This window comes from Acanthaster planci, linkage group LG20, assembly GCF_054643075.1.
Source record: "Acanthaster planci isolate LZ-2023a linkage group LG20, COTS_SCS, whole genome shotgun sequence".
NCBI lineage: Eukaryota > Metazoa > Echinodermata > Asteroidea > Valvatida > Acanthasteridae > Acanthaster > Acanthaster planci.
The window spans coordinates 8,062,053-8,078,455 of record NC_141796.1 but is presented as its reverse complement, the minus strand read 5'-3'; the positions used below and the strand labels follow the sequence as shown (position 1 = coordinate 8,078,455).

The 16,403-nt window shown below is 40.9% G+C and overlaps 1 long non-coding RNA gene across 1 annotated transcript in view; it reads right to left on the bottom strand.

The window, feature by feature from the left end:
• The window catches only part of LOC110974908 (uncharacterized), a 63,074-nt gene extending 56,126 nt beyond the window's left edge, over positions 1 to 6,948 (bottom strand). Inside the window, exon 1 of the long non-coding RNA XR_015423488.1 lies at positions 6,468 to 6,948. This is a non-coding gene — a long non-coding RNA (uncharacterized LOC110974908). The remainder of the gene's footprint in view (positions 1 to 6,467) is intronic.
• Positions 6,949 to 16,403: the final 9,455 nt, after the last annotated feature.

Below are 16,403 nucleotides of genomic sequence, written 5' to 3'. Positions count from 1 at the left end.
GTACTTGCCATTTATACCAACCGATCCCCTCTCGATCTAATTATAAAAATTGATCCATCGTGCCAAACGTGCATCGCTGTTGTCACGCCAGATTTTACTCAGCCCCGTTTGATCTCCCAAAGATTACAGATTACTTAGGTATAGCTGTACAACGTATCACGCTGGAGTAGCCCGAATGAGACAACCAAGCTAGCAAATGGGTACTTGTAGCCTGAACAAATAACAGGAGTTTGTAAATTAATCAGAGGGCACGTAGCTGATTATTCTACTCGAAGCCTAGAGTTCCGCAAATGGTCACAAGCATACTAAAAATGAACCAATCAAATATGAAATGGCTGGATATTGAAGATTACTTCCTGCATTCCTAAATGTGAAGGAAGAATTAACTATACAACTTTCTAAATATGGAAAAACTACGTCATCGACTCACTGAAGAAAAACGTAAGTTGACTTTTCGTTTCGATTGCATTCTGTTCTGCTATATTTCTTTCAATTCTTTTAATTTAAACTCTCAGAGGCTGAAAGAAAACATATTTAGTGTATTTGTAAAAAATGTAAGAGATTCTGCAAACAAATAAGCCAGGTATTTCTTTCATGCTAAGTTGAGGTTGATTTACGTCTTATAAATTTATCAAATCTAAACATTCAGAATTTGTTTCTTACTGGAAAATCAAACTTCAAGTCTTGTTTGTCAGAAAGACAAATGTCAGGTTTCAAAAGCGACAGTTAAATGCTAAATGCGTTGGGATCAAGAGCAATGCAATACCGATCAACAGAGAAACTCTATCGGTACCTATTTCTTTCCGGTTACCGTACGTTCCTCGCATCTTCAATCAAACTTAAGTGGGTAGACCTGTCCGCGTCTATGAGCGTACAGAGATCATTCAACAGGACACGCGATTTCGCTTAAACTTCAAAAGCACTCATAGATCTCATCTAACGTCAGCAAGCACTAATTTAACACGGATCAAAACAAAAACTCTGGGAAAAAACTGACGAAAAAGTAGCATTATACTCCGATTCTTCCTTTTAGTATGAGAAAAAGCGAAAGGTATAACAGAGGCACGTGCCAATATGGACTGAGAAATGTCTTCAATTGATAATGCCATAGTAGACGTATGTTTATAAAGAACCAGAAATATAATTTATCAAGTAATTCTAATGCAATGACTTTGGGAGCTTTTCCACTTTATTCAGCAATGCTACAACGTCAAATACATGCGTTCATGCTGGGTACTCGTTTGATTTAGACTTAGATTCCGCCCACCTCAATAGCATTGCCATAAACCCTACTGTAACAACGCGGATTGCCTCACAGGGTTGTGATGTCGACTTTGGTAATGTCAATACAATTAGGCCGGAGCGTGTATTCCCGGCTCACTACGGGCTTGTGGTGCCGGCCTTTTTCCCGCCGGCCCACAGTCTATTTGCGTTTGCTTCTTTTTGCCCAAAGCCTGTCCATTTGTTAACTAAAAAGAATTGGCTTGGAGAAAATTACATTTGTGTACATTTCTGCTTCATATTTTCAAAAAGTAATAAAATTTAAAATGCGCCGTTGCATACTAGTTCGCTTTGTTTGGAATATTCAAAAATGGTGCGCTGTCCAGTACAAACGGTACATGTTCCGTCTTATTTTGTCAAAGAAGCAGTTTTACCGTGTGATAACCTCAGAGAAAGCAATTTAATCTTGGTGTTACGGCCATTCCTTCTATCACTACAGATAATGCAACAAAGTGAATTACGTTATACAAGAAACTGTATGCGGTTCTGCAGTCTCGGAGTATCCGGCGTTACTACGGTACAGCTTTTAAGTAAATTGCGTTTAAAAATTGATTTTTCTATTTTCTGGTTTTCATTCGACAAGCGCACTACGTGATATTATCACCACAGAAATGTGGAACTGAAAGCGAACATTTTGACAAATAAAATTGAGTACGAAGTGGTGCAACTGTACCGTCGAATAATCAATGAATTTTTGATAATGTTTCCGTTTGTGGCTTATAATGTTTATGAAGAACATGTCATGCGTTGCAATTATGACGTTCTTCGCACAAAAAAATGTAATATCTCAAACAGTTCTAGGTCTCAAGATTTTAAGTCAAAAGATCTCGATGGAAATGTAAGCACCACAAGACTGTGACATCCAGGGTCACTTGATTTTTTTTGACATAGGACGTCAGGTTATTATAATCCTTATTGTCTTTAATACCTCGAGGTAGATCAACTCTGTAAGTCACTTGCTGCACACGGTCCAGCTGGCCTTTAATAAGTATTGATGAAACTTTCATTTGGTGTTACCACACGACTATCTGATATAAACTAGGCAGATGGTTCTGGTGGTGTTAGTAAATGTCACTGCAAGGCTTTAAGTTCGCAAACCTATTTTATGTAGGTCCTAGATACCTTTGTTGATACTTGAATCTGAAAAAGTCTGTGGCAATCGATTCAGTTGAAAGCTAAAAATGTTAAGCCTCCTATATACGACAAAATATGGTGTTTACAATTATTGGCAAGTCAGGCTGGAATTGAGTCTACTATCTGTACCCCTCCGAGGAGGCACACCCGATACTTTCTATGAAAAAGGCTACCAAACGTTTATAGATAGGCGGCCGTTGAATATAATGTTTCCCTTTTTAAAAGGTTTGCCATGTTTAATTTATAAAGAGTCGTGGCGTGACGTACCAATCTGGTTGGCATTGATAACTTTGCCTCGCTAGGCACGTACACAGTCATGTAGATATAATAGGTCTGTAGAATATTCGACCAGCCAGACATCACAGAGCCAGAAGGTTAAGTAATTTCCTGTGATATGTAACGCCTTACTTGCCGGCGTCTAGGACCTCAAACAATGTAAATGCTCATAAAAGCTCTCTCCGAAGCTACATCATGCTATCTCCTCTTCAGCAGAGAAACATGAGTATACTAACCTTGATGTTTTATCAGTCACGGTTGTCTATTCATGCGTGCTGAAGTGGAGAATATGGAGGAATCGGAAAACAACAGATTGGAAAATTAAAAGAGAGGGTGAATGGGTCTGGGGCGGGTGACTATCCAGCTAATCAAATTAGCCGTTGCGAGGTGCTTCACACTTCGCCGCATATTTCCCCTTCTTGGACAAATGGCGCAAGTCCCAGCGCGAGGTCGAGACAAGCGGTCTCGTGTACACTCAGGCGTGCGTAGTCATTACTAAGGCAGTTGATGTCGAAAAAAGAATTACAAATGGTCACCCAAGTTATTGGATGATAAAGAATGTAAAAACATTGCAGGAGAGAAACAACATAATAACTGATAAATACGGTACAATTAAAATTGACTGTATTTATGAGTCGAAAATCTGGAATTGAAAGTGATTTTACTTTTCATTTGGGGGACCTTAGAATACAAGAGCAAAGAAATAAAAGTTCCTTACAAATTAATGGCAGTTTAGACTAATCTAAAATATTTAATACAGAATAAGTTAGAAAGATTTTGATGAATCATATCTAAATGTGCAAAGATACCGGTACATTAAAAAAAAACTGATAATGAGGCTTGGAATCCAGAATAGTCGTGCACCGCCTCACTCAACAGAATAAATTAAGCATAACAGATTCCGGGAACAAAATCCAAAATTGCTTCCCTGTGAAGAAGGTATTTCAATAGGATAGGCGGCAAAAGATTTCAACATTAGGTCTACCATTGAGTTCAGGTCTTAGCAATAGATCAGACATTTAAACTTCCAATTTCCAAAACGAGTTGCTAACAAAAAACGACAGACTGCCCTGCGTGTATGGAAAGATGGAACACCATACCAAAATACTTGGTAACAAAATTATGAAAGGGTTGCCATTTGTACTTAATATTGAATGACCAAAAAACTTTCCGTTTATTAGTTTCCATTCAAGAAATCAAACTCTGCCATGAAGCAATCTGGAGCCAAACATCCTAAAATTACGTAAACACTTTAATAAGCCCAATGTGTTCAATGTTATACAATCTATCCAACATTCCGTACTTAAATAAATCGATATTTACTCAAAATAGCGTAATTCCCCTTTTCGTCAGAGATTTGATATATAAAAGAAGACACACGTATAAAGTATCGATAAATCTTTGTGACACAAACACCACAAGTCCACTGAATGAGGCTACGCGTACTAAATATGGGTCACTTGAGACAGGGAACAGAAGACGGTGCACACGTTGAGCCACCTGTCACCTGATATGCAATACACTTGGATTATAATCAATCAACATTTCTCGACAGAGATTCACCGCCTTAAAACTAAATCCTCATTAAAGAGGCTGTCCCATCTGTATTAACTCTTCCCACTTTCAAAGTTGTTTTCCCAAATATATGCACAGTTATTGGTCAATTATTTAGCAATTAACACTTCTAAGATTAGAGAATTTTCTTACTCTCCGAGTCTCGTGGTCCTGAACCGGGTCCCAGATCGGGTGTCTTTGCAGTTCTGTGAAAATCATAAAATTGACTGTGTCTGTTGCACGTCAGAGTAGGGGTTCATAGGTGGTGTGGTGGAAATAGAATCCGAACGAAATTTTGCAAAGGGCAGAGTAAAGATGTAGTAAAATGTTAGGAACTATCAAACAGCATAGCCATATAGGCTCGGTTGGAATTTATAGAGAAATGCCAAAGTCCCCCGCGGGCCAGACTCGGGCGTGAGCATCTTTAAAATGTGGCCTAAAACAGGTCCAAGCAAACAAAATCTGCCGTTGATTGTGTCGATCGATCGGGTGTTAGATGGCCCGGAACACGGTCGATGTAACAGCAAGAGATGCGCAAGGCAAGGATGATTGGCATCGGTTGTGGGTATGTTACTGCTAGCCGAAGAGAAACTGCCTCTAAGCTGTTAAGAGGTGAAACCATCAAGACCCCCCGTTGGGAAACGAAAATGTTGATCAAATGTAACTTCCAGAATTTTCTTGTCCACTATTACGTAAACATTGTCTTCGACATGTGTAAGTGCGACAATAATTAGTATACCTGACAGTATGTTTGCCATGCAAAGCTATGTACACAGGGTGCCTAATTAAAGGATTTTGTTCTTTGAAAAAAAAGGAGCCACCACTGCCCCCTCTGTATGCCTGCTAAAGACAGAAATGAGTTGAAACTTACAGCGGAGAGTCATTAACAAGTACTTCCGGAAAAAACCTGCTAGAAATGTTGCGTTTTTAAGTAATTTTACTGCATTAATCTCAAGTCTCATAATTAATTTTTTTTTTGCTCAGTTGTCACATCGGATACGTAGCAATTCTATGCAAGAATTTTTGTTAAATTTTAATACTGACCAGCAACGCCAAAATCAGGTTGATAACGAGAAAGTGCAACGTTTAAAAAAGTAGACCGTATCGAGTGATTCGCTCCATGACATGAACGATACCATTTTCTGAAGTCAAAGAGTGAAAAGTTTCACTACGACCTAACATCTTATCAAACGAGGTGCTTTATCTTTCACCGAAGAATAAATACCGCATTCCACAGTCTAGGGAGACTTTAAAATTTAACAACTGCAGACAGCGGCTAAACATAGCCACAACAATTTGGCAAATGATGCTTTTCTCTTATCAGTGCCGGCAGGGCCAAAACAAAGGAACGATTGAGCGCTGTGCTTATTTAACAAAGCGGGGCGGAAATTCTTTATGGAGATCTTTCAATGGAGACCCACATTCCTTGCCGAAGCACGTGCACACTGAATAACCAAAAGCCATTCCGTTTCTTTTGTCTTGTGTTTGGTATGACGCTGTAACGCTAAGAAACATCTCGAATAATCCTCACCACAGCCATGCCATGCCTCATTGTTGGAAACTCGAATTCTGGGTTCCGGCACACGGAAAGAACGCGACGTTTGCATTCATTTATCTCCAAAAAATCATCTATATTTCCTTCCGTTACGTTACCCTTAACACAAAATGTATGACGTCTGGTTTGGGATTTTTTTTGCCCTCTGTGTCTCTTGGTTGCAGTGTCTAACAATTAAATTTGTCTGTCAACATGTTAGATACCTCCACAGAAGCTATACACGAATGGTCAAGGGATAAAGAAAAACAGACATTTTCTGACATACCCATCTAATTATTACCAAAAGCACAACTTAAAATACTCAACACTGAAGCTCCAGCGAAAAGCTTATTATTCTTGGAGCATATCTGTCGGTGGATATAATGTGTTTAGTATTCGTTCTGCCAGGCAATTTTAATCACACTTTTAAGTAACTTTCTTTCCTCGCTTGATAAACTGAAAAAGTACAGTCGTAACTCTATCTGATATTTGGAAGTTCAAGCATAGGGTTGCTGGGTTACTACGCCGTATCACGCACCCTCCCGCAAAAACATTCAAGTTTGACTCATCGTTCTTTTCCCCTCTCGCAATAACATTGGTGCGTTTCCAAACAACAGTTTTCGGGGTGCGCCAAGCAACATCACTGTAATTAAAAGGGAGGGGGAAACTGCAAAGAAAGGGTGCTTACCTGTTGTTAACACGCAGGCTGAGCATAGCCAGAGAAGCAACACTACCACGACACGCCGCATGGTTCTTCTCTCCGTCACTCGCGATACCTAAAACCCGAACTCCCTTCCCCCGAGCGCCAAAATCCCTGCACTTCCTTCGTCTCCTGCTTGCCAACGAATAAAAGTGTATTTTCCTGCCAATTCTCTGCCGACCGCCTGGTGTAACACGACCGGTACGTGCCAATGAACCTGAACCAGGCTTCTCGTGTTTTCTCTTCCCCCGCTCTTCCTTTGACTGGTCGCCAATGCAATCCCGAAACTGTGGCAGCAGAGTGAGTCGTGCGAACGTCCGCTCTGAAGCGAGAGTGATAACGCATATGTATATAAGTGCTTGCGCGCGTGGTTAACTGGTACGTGCCCTCATGGGCTGAGCCAGTGACGTTATGACAGGGACCACTGACGGACCGATTGGACAGCCTGTCAAGTTATGGTCTCGTAATTGCACGATCAACTGCGCAGCGCGGCAAATTTCAGTGAGCACGACATCGCGTATATACGTACACTTTTCAGTTGCCACATCAGCGTCACTCGGATGTGACAGCGCACAGCAGAAATTGCCCACTGCCAGGTTCCACCGGAATGATGTCTGAAAAAAGTTTACCCAGTCTGATTGGGTGGGATGAACCCATCAAACAGATAGCCCAGTGCCTTCACGTGAACAAACTGAAGTGAGTGGGCCAATAATGAATTGAAATGCCCACACCCACAAACACAATGATGATTCTTTTTTTGGTAGCACATGTCCAAAGTGGTTTCAAGTCAATACGACAGTATCCCTGTAAATATTTTTAAAATTCATTTCCAAGATTTTGACTTTTTCGCGTCTCACTAGACCATGTACCTTGGTCTTCTTGGAAGTGTGCCGTTGGTTTTAATATCGCGGTACAATTTTGAGATTCATTTATATGCTAAAAAGGTTAATAATTAAGAGACGAAAAGCTAAATCTCCGGTGATACACAAACAACTCGACACACCGGGAACTAATTTACCTGCTTTGATTTGATTCTGTAAAGCAAGGAAATTGTCGTTTAAACTGTCAACGGTTACACCTACGATTCTAAAGGACTTATAGCCGATGGCAACTTTCTGGGCATAATTTTGTTGCTAGTGAAACGCTATTGTGTGATAACCATTGCAAAATAGGCGCCAATGAGGCTGCAACTGCATGAGCACGTTTAAAAAGATGGATCTGTTGTATTATGTTAGAAAGCTATGTGTAGGCCTGTAATCAAGGAAACATGAAGCACGGCATGCTGAGGAAATAAAACTAGAGAGCATTTCCCACACAGCAGAAGCTTATAAGAAGAAAACAGCAAACAACGTTGAAATGTGAATCACAATGGACAAAATATAACGCAGTGTATAAATTTGCCAACATTTTTTCTATCAGTTGCCTTTTCTTCTACTTTTGCTCTTATCTAATTTTCGCATTAAAGAAAGAGAAAGGCAATGCCACTCAGCAAACAACCCAGGCAATTAGTTTAAAAAGCAATTGTAGACCTCAGAACAGACTGTGAAATTACGGAGTTGAATGTTCGACACTAATGTGTTTTCCTGTTTTAAAAACTGCACTGAATTTTTAAAAATTAAATTAAGTGCACGTTTTTTCTGGACTTTTTTCTGTTTGGTGTTTTATGAATATTTTGAAATTTTGTCAGGCATGTGTCCTGAGTTTAATGGAATATCAAATGAGGTGAGTAATTTTCATGAATTTTGTATAGGCCTTAATGCCGTTTTTTAAGAACCAATACCAGAATGCTTTAGTTGATTCTGAATTGCTGTATTGTTTGAAGTATACAGCTGGGTTGTCGAAACTGCCTCTGTATGTAAATACTTTCACAAAGTTAGCTCACTGTCCTGGTCCAGGATATAATTATAAATATATATATATTTTAACTTATAAATGCTTTTGGAGAATCGCGGTACTTTTCGTTTTACCTTTGAAAGGTTGATTCTCATCTATGTTCACGTTGACTTTCCTGAGAGATTTACTGTGGCCTCAAGGATGCAGACACCCTTGTATGCATCCGTAGACACTGCATAAAACGCATTTACATGACTTCGAGGATAAAGTTTAACACTCTGGTAAAACTGTCGTACTATCTTGCACACGGTCGCTGTGCTACTGTCGTCAAAAATAACGTATGATCATGACCCAGTTAAATTCGGTTTGACCATCATCCTGTTGAGGTGTGGGAGAAGAAAGCAAATAGCAACCGCCAGAGCGGGAATGAAGAGGTGATTTTTTTGGGGGGGGGGGGGGGCTGAGAAATTTGCAGTTTTTGATCGATGGGCTGCCTCAATGGCGATGTGGAACATCTAACGGGGATAAACAACTGCTAATATATCAAAGCTCGCCTGAACTCCAGTCCCCGACGGCTGGTCACTACGCAAGTCCGAGGAGAGTGCATTTCCGACGCTCTGGTGTAAGAAAGATGCAGTTAAACTGAGATCGAAAGTGTGAGCCAGCGTCGCTGATTTCAGGCAGCAAACCGAACCACTCACGACGGTACAAAGACCCTGGCGCTCAGGTGATACTCAGTGTCGGCATTATTAGATCATTAAACCCATTGCACAAAACAAGCTAAAGGTTATACGTGGCATGGTCACCTGCTCCTTTCGAATTGATGATTTTAGATTTTTTTTTAATGTTGTGTTATCTTTTTTTGTCCTATTTGCCGATCACCCTCATGAAAAACAGTTTCCACTCAGTTACACCAGGGGGCGTGTAATGGCATACCCAGCGGGTGGGGGGATGGGGGCAAGGAGCAAGTTATTATTTTTCGAAATGTATTATTTTCATATTAACATCAAATAGAGATCCTTGATAGAGCATCTCAACAATACAGTGACATTTATGAAACAAAAGAATCGTAGCTCCATTTTTTAAAAGCTTCAGTCCTCTTGGCTCTTTGGTTTATTTGCCATGTCCAAAATTCGATTTTTTTTTTAATCAGTATTGAAAACAGAAACCCTTGAATAAAAATTTGGTAAAGATACAGTGGCATTAAATTGTACATATTTAGATATTCCAAGCAGCAATTGTCCTGTTGGGCTTTCCTAAATATTTTTCCGGATTTAATTTTCCCCCAGGTTCTTATAGAGGAAATTGCTATATTTCACAACTTAACAAAACAATTCAGGTAAGACTCGTTATCTCCCTTGTGTAATAATGAAACAAACCAAAATATTTTACCAAGGAAATCCAGCGTGTATCAAGGAAATAAAAAAAGTAAAATGATTCAACTTTAAAACCACGGGCTGCAACACAGAAACTCATTCTTACCCCCAAGAATGGGTTGCCGAAACCAGTTTTCAACCTCAATTGGATCAAAGTCTAATCTAAGCATTTTTAGTGCAAAACACGAAACTTGCTTGAATGAGCATTTGCATTCTTCCCTTCCAGAATGAAATTTCCGACAAGAAGGTTATGTGGACTTTGAGAAGTCTGAGGGGGGAGTGACTGGTGTATTAAACGTATGAAACGATCTCTCCCACAAATATGTGCAGATATCCAAGTGCAGCAATATTCAACACGGAAATGTGTTCAGTTGCGTTGAAGATTTGGCTAATGCACCATTCCTGGACTTGCTTAGTATAAGCAAGACAGTGATCCAAAATTAACCACTGAATACAACGTGTTGTTGGTCTCATCGACACACTACTGAATTGTAAGCGAAAAATGACCGTATGAGATAGCCTTAACGAGGCAAGACATCTCCCTACGCCATCTGTAAGTATGTTCCCAACGTCAATGAACCGTCGGAATGAGACACCGACTGAAGCAGGTGCTGTCTCAGACCAACGTTCGACTGACGCGCGCAGAGGAGAAAATTTCGCACGCTCTCTGTAAAAAAGACACCCTGGCAGCCCTATTTCCTATGGGATGTCATCAAGATGGATTGCGCTTAGTATAGCCTCAGATTTTTTTAATGCGAGGAAGACGCCTCAATGAAACCCGACACCAAGGCCAATATTTAGGCGATATTCCTCGTGACACACGCCCCCAAACCACGACACTTTAAGGTTTAACAGGCACTGAATTATTCATAACCGAGCAATTTTTATTCGACTAGGCAAACACCAGTTGAAATATATATTTGCCAAATATTAGTAATGAGCCAGTTCGGTATTTCACAAAGGCAATGCCGTCCGAGAAAAAAACATGCGTACGAGTCCGCATATTGCCGATCTAATAGGGCAGATGTTCCGAGTGCTGCGGTTCCCAAAGACGTCGGATCGCTTCATTTTGGGCGAGCGCTATTGCAATACCGCATTGGCTCACTATTCTTTTGCCACACTGCCAATAACTGAGAGCAGACGGGTCTTGAATCACATTATGAGACATGAAGACTTGTTATCCAAATGTTTCCATTACTGCATTGGCGAGTAGTCACGGTGTAAACTGCCTATTTGACCCTTCATAGCTCCGACGTCTCTTGATAAATCGCGCAGACTAACCGGGTGACTAGACGTAAAAGGCTGCAGCGGTGTCGGACAGGCAATGAACACCTCGTCGATCACTTGCGTGTTGTGAAGGTTGTGACTTTCCAACTTGGACGAACGTCTCGATTTTCAGAAAGCGCGCGTGAATGTTGTGTCACCTCAGTGATATGGCGTCCCATGGGATAAAGTCTGGAAGTAGAAGGTCACGCAGCAAGCTTTCGGAACCCTCGAACGGTCCGCCTATTGGGATTCTACGTGGGGCCCTCATATCATGTTCGATAATTTGGGGAAGAAAGAGTTCTAACTGAACCACCCCAGGAAACACACGTTGGAATCTTTCCTTTGTCTTACTCAAGTAATATTTTGGAAAAGTCAATTGGGGATGAGTAAAGAACGAATTTCATCAACGAACTTTCACTTCCGGCAATATCGGTCCTATAGGTCTCCTTGTTCATACACATTTGTTTTCATTCCCCATGCTTACGTGAAAACGAGATTGTACAACGTTGCAAAGATTTACCTACTTGCAGTCGATGGGTTCTAGATTCCGTTGAGTTGACCTGACGCAGTTCTTGTCAGCACAGGTTAGGTTAAATATTAGAATCTTTCATAAAAGGAAATTGTTTCTTAGCTTATAAAGTACGAAATCCATTGAATATTTTGGTCTGATTTTTATTGTAGCTTTATCGAAAGACTACCATAAAGTATAATACGATAACAGTTCATCTGCATACGAGACCACAGCAATGGACTCAGTGGTCGTGAAGTATTTTATATTGTCAGCAGTGACAGGTCAATTTTGGTTGATATTTCTCTTTTAGTTCAGGTAATTTTCCAGTTTCTAAAAATTGATACGTGTTGACTTTTTAAGTTTTAAGAAGTATCTGAACGAAACAATATTACACATCGGAAAATTGTGGCACGTTATATTTCCTATCTACGGGTTCCAGAAGCACGCTATCGGGGTCAACTGTCAGGATTTAGCCGTCATATTTTAAAGTACAACATGCCAAGAACAAGGTATTTTCAGATGTAGTAGGCGAAATAACCCGTGTGCAGGACCACAAGACCGTGGTAATAAACGTATGTTAGGAATTCCTTAGGCATTGGTCACGCGATACTGGCAGCTACGTGATCTAGGTATGGCAGAATCGTCAAGCCTGGGAAACAGACTACAAGGGGAGCGGTACTTTGAACGAACTTTGCTACCACAACGATGTTCCATTCGCTTCGGAAATACAGGACAATAACCACACACCGAAAAAATGTTTCATGTTTCCCTGTGTTATATTCCCGTTTGTCACACCAGTTCGGTAGTTCAAAAACGCAAGGCCTCATTCAGAAAACATTATCGAGGATCAGTTTTGAAGCCACTGAAGGAGAGAGAGAGAGTACAGGGTTGAGACGATAACAATAAATTTGGCAGGCTTGATAGTTTCTGTGCCGCTCAGTTCGTTCCTTCATCAAACAATGTAGGCTGCATGACATTATGGAACAACGGAGGTGTATGAATGTAGACCGATTGCTCCCGCTAAACCACGTGGCCTATTGTGGGTATCACTCCCATAGCAAAGCGTATGTTGAATGTTGTCTGCAAACAATAAAGCCGATTTTCTGTACAGAACCCAGCACATCAGCTGTCTGAGTACGGTACCGTCAGCCTTTTGGGGTAAATGATGCTTATGAAACACTTTGCTTTTGGCGGAGGCCGTGTTGATTCATGGAGCAAGAATACAGGGGGAGATACAACGCTGGCACTTCAAAGTGCTCGATGATCATAGCCACCCGGTCAAACGAATAATAGTGACAAAAATCCAATAATACCCGATTACTGCCTGCAGCTTCGCCGGTCAAGTGGGGCCAGTAATATCCTAGCAATATTTGCGGTGTTTTGTTTGCAATTAACTACAACTTCTTGCAGTGACCAGGAAATAGAGAGGGAAAATCTTTAACATTAGATATACTTTTGCCATCATGAATTTTATGTTTCTTACCATTTTCAGTTTTTTGCTTAATAATTGTCTTGTTTTCTTAATTGCTACAGGAAGAATGTTTATGGTTTTGAAAATCTGTTATTAATAAGCTTATTTTTTTATTGCTGGGCCCTAATGAAAACCCGCTATTGCTATTCAGGCTACCCCAGATAAATAAAGGAATAAATAAATAAATAAAAAACTTTATTTTGATACACCGTTCAATTATCCATGCAATGTTTGTATTTTTTTTCTCTACAAAACATCAGTTTTCTAAGTCTTTGCACGAATATGGCTGAGACTGGCCGAAAACATGTTGACCACAACTGGATAGTTAAGTTCATGAAAAACGCAACGCGCTGTTTCATCACAAAGAGTGATCATGAGATCTCATAATATTATCTTTTTGTATAAATGCCGTTATAAAATTGTTTCAAATAAAACACAAAATCTTATAACAGCTTTGCTATTTACTCCAAAAATTAAACAGGAAGAAAGCGTTCGAAAAGGGCAACAACTGCACTTGAACACTTATGGCACACAGCCTAATACAAGCAACTGCACCGGCATTAAATTCGATGTTGTTGCCCGGATCATAGGAGGCACCAACGATGGCCTGAATATTTAATGTCGTATAGGTCAGTACAACAGTTTGAAGGATGTCGATTACCAACGAAAAATTGCGGTGATGATCAAAGTGGGGTCTTGTGGTTGTGAAACAACGTGGTGCGTAGTAAGTGTTCGCTGCGCTCTGGCAATGGACATACGGGGCATGCCAGACAGCAGTTATTGGCCAGATGTCATAGCCGGGCAGTGCAAAACTCCTTCCGCGTCCTTCCGCCATGGTTGATGTTATATCCACTATAGGTCACGTGACCTAGCGGGCGCAATCGGTATAGTGCAGGAAGGCATGAAAGACGATGAATTCTCACGTGTATACCATTGTCTGAAGACTATTATTTTGATGGGAAAGCTGAGACATTTTGAAGCGAGATAGTAGGAGAGAATCCCCCCTCCTTTGTGTTGGCCATTGTTATACCGGAATCTCAGGAATTGGTTGGTACATCTGGGGGATATGTTCATACGAAGCAAGATATGAGACGGAGAGAACCCCCCTTGTGTTGGCGCGTTGGTCATTTTCTCAATGGAATCTGAGGAATTCTTTCCAGACATCTGGGGGGGGATGTGTTAGGTAACAATAGTTTAGAGTGTGTATAGCGATTGGACATGTTGGGGTACCCCTCGGTCTCATTTCTTGCTGGGTAGCCTATACACAGTGGATTTGTTCATTGTCGAAACACCGCAAGGCGGACTACCACCTAGATTTTTCGGGGGGGAGGAACTTATGTAGGGTTTTCCCCATCCACCGTTATAAACAGGGAGTCGAGATGCTGTAGTGGTCCTTTCCTCGCCTTCCACCTCTGCGGTCCGGCTTCGATTTCCGGCTCGGTCCACATGTGGATTGGGTTTTCAGTTGCTGCCTGATTCCGTGGGTTTTACCAGGAATATTCCTCTGGGGTTTTCCTCCCACCTCTAAAATTGTCCTTGGTTTCATTACCAGAAACAAGTAATAACAAGAATACTAAATTAATTGCACTAATGAAGCTGAGCTCCCCCCAAAATCACTGAAAATTAGGGGGCAGGCATTAATGACGTCGATTTAAACGCATGCAGCTCTCTCCAAATTTAAGTAATTCCAACTACAGCACGCCTGTTTCCCTTTTACGCAATGGCCCATATGGCCAACAGAACGGAAGAGCTCCGTCGACAACCTACTTAGTGCTTCTGTTTGGCCACACAAAGAAGTGCTATGTGGGTTGCCCATTTAGCACATTTGTGAGTGGTCACACACGCCATTGCGAAAAATGGATACTGTTAATAGTTGGTACTACTTAAATCTGCACAAGTGCTCAGTTGGGAACCAACTGCTCCTCGCGTGGAATCGCCATACTAGAATCTATCTGGCTGCTTTCACTCAAAATTAACTACTGGTTATAAGTACAACGTTGAAGAACAGTGTTTTTATTATGCCAGATTTTTAAATGGGAACTAGAAATACAAACACAGCGGGGGCTTTGAAATCTGGTCGACATACACCACCGTACCAAGAAGCAATAACCCTGTTACCCAACCTCCATATCGACTTGTGTTCGTTGTTTTGTGTCCGAAATAGCAATTTCCTTTCCGTGAGACAGGCACGAAGGCTTTGTTGTTTTTATTAATTAACACTCACAATGCACTAAGCACATTTACGTGTTTTTTTTTTTTTTTTTTTTTGGTTTATCGGACAATATAATTTCCATCGATGAGCCGGGGCAGGAAGTTACGCCTGCGTGCTCCGCTCGCAGGCCGTTTACTTCGCGGTGTTGTGACAATGTTAAGGGAGTCAGCTCCCGTATTTGACAAGAGGCAAACGATAAAGGTCATTTTCCTTCGCGACAAAACGATGCAGAGACGAGCCCAGGGAAGTGTCACACTTGACAAATATCCCACCATTTCCGCCATAAATGGCTCTCTTATACCGGTTTCGGCTGAATTTGTGTAAATGCAAAATTTAAAGTGGTCTTTTTTATATTTTTCACCCTTGCATTCATTTTTCATTCAAAGGCTATCTACCTGCTCACCATGCAATATTGGGGGGGGGGAGAGAATTGAGTGTTCGATACGGACCTAGAAAAAAAATGAATAAATGTCACACCCCTGCACCTGCATGTGAAGTGTACACTGATGTAGTGCTGTACAACGTACAACAAGCTATCATCATACATGTTCAGGGGATCACATTCCGTGTAAACAATGAAACTATTAATCTTATTTCTGTAGCCTTGGCACTATGGAGGACGCAGGACAATTTGTTGTGACGGTCCAATGGACTATGTAACCACATCAAATTTAATCAGCGCCTTTCGAAATTATACTCTTATAATGTGATAAGAAGACCTATGTATTATTATTTTCGTCCTCGAGTTATACACCATACTACTCTTGTGATGAAGTACCAGTTTCAGACACCTCACGCAATAAAGAAGAACCTCCCCTTAGTAATCCGGCGAATTGGTTTCCATGTCAAAGACAAGTACTTTTTTTTTTCTCAATTCTCAATCTGTTTCGAATTACGAGGGGGACGAGTGACTATTCTGTGCACGAGGCAAACGACAATGGACCTGGCTTGGCACAATAATAGCTTGTTTTCGCTCGTGATGTTAATCTGTGCCCAACAAAGGCAACCCTTTTTTTACGTGACCGCTGTGTAGATTCATGACGATAGATTGAGAAGGCAAAAATAAATGCTTTCCTAGGCGGAAATGGGTAAAATTTAAATTTTACAGCTGACAGATCCATGTGTAAAGGTAACCGGCATGTATCAGTAATAAGCTACATATTTGGCAGAGCCAACCGAACTGGGCAAATATTTTGGGCATTAAAAGAAATCGAGGTCCCAGTTTGATTAGTCGGTGTCGTTGAACTGTATGAAA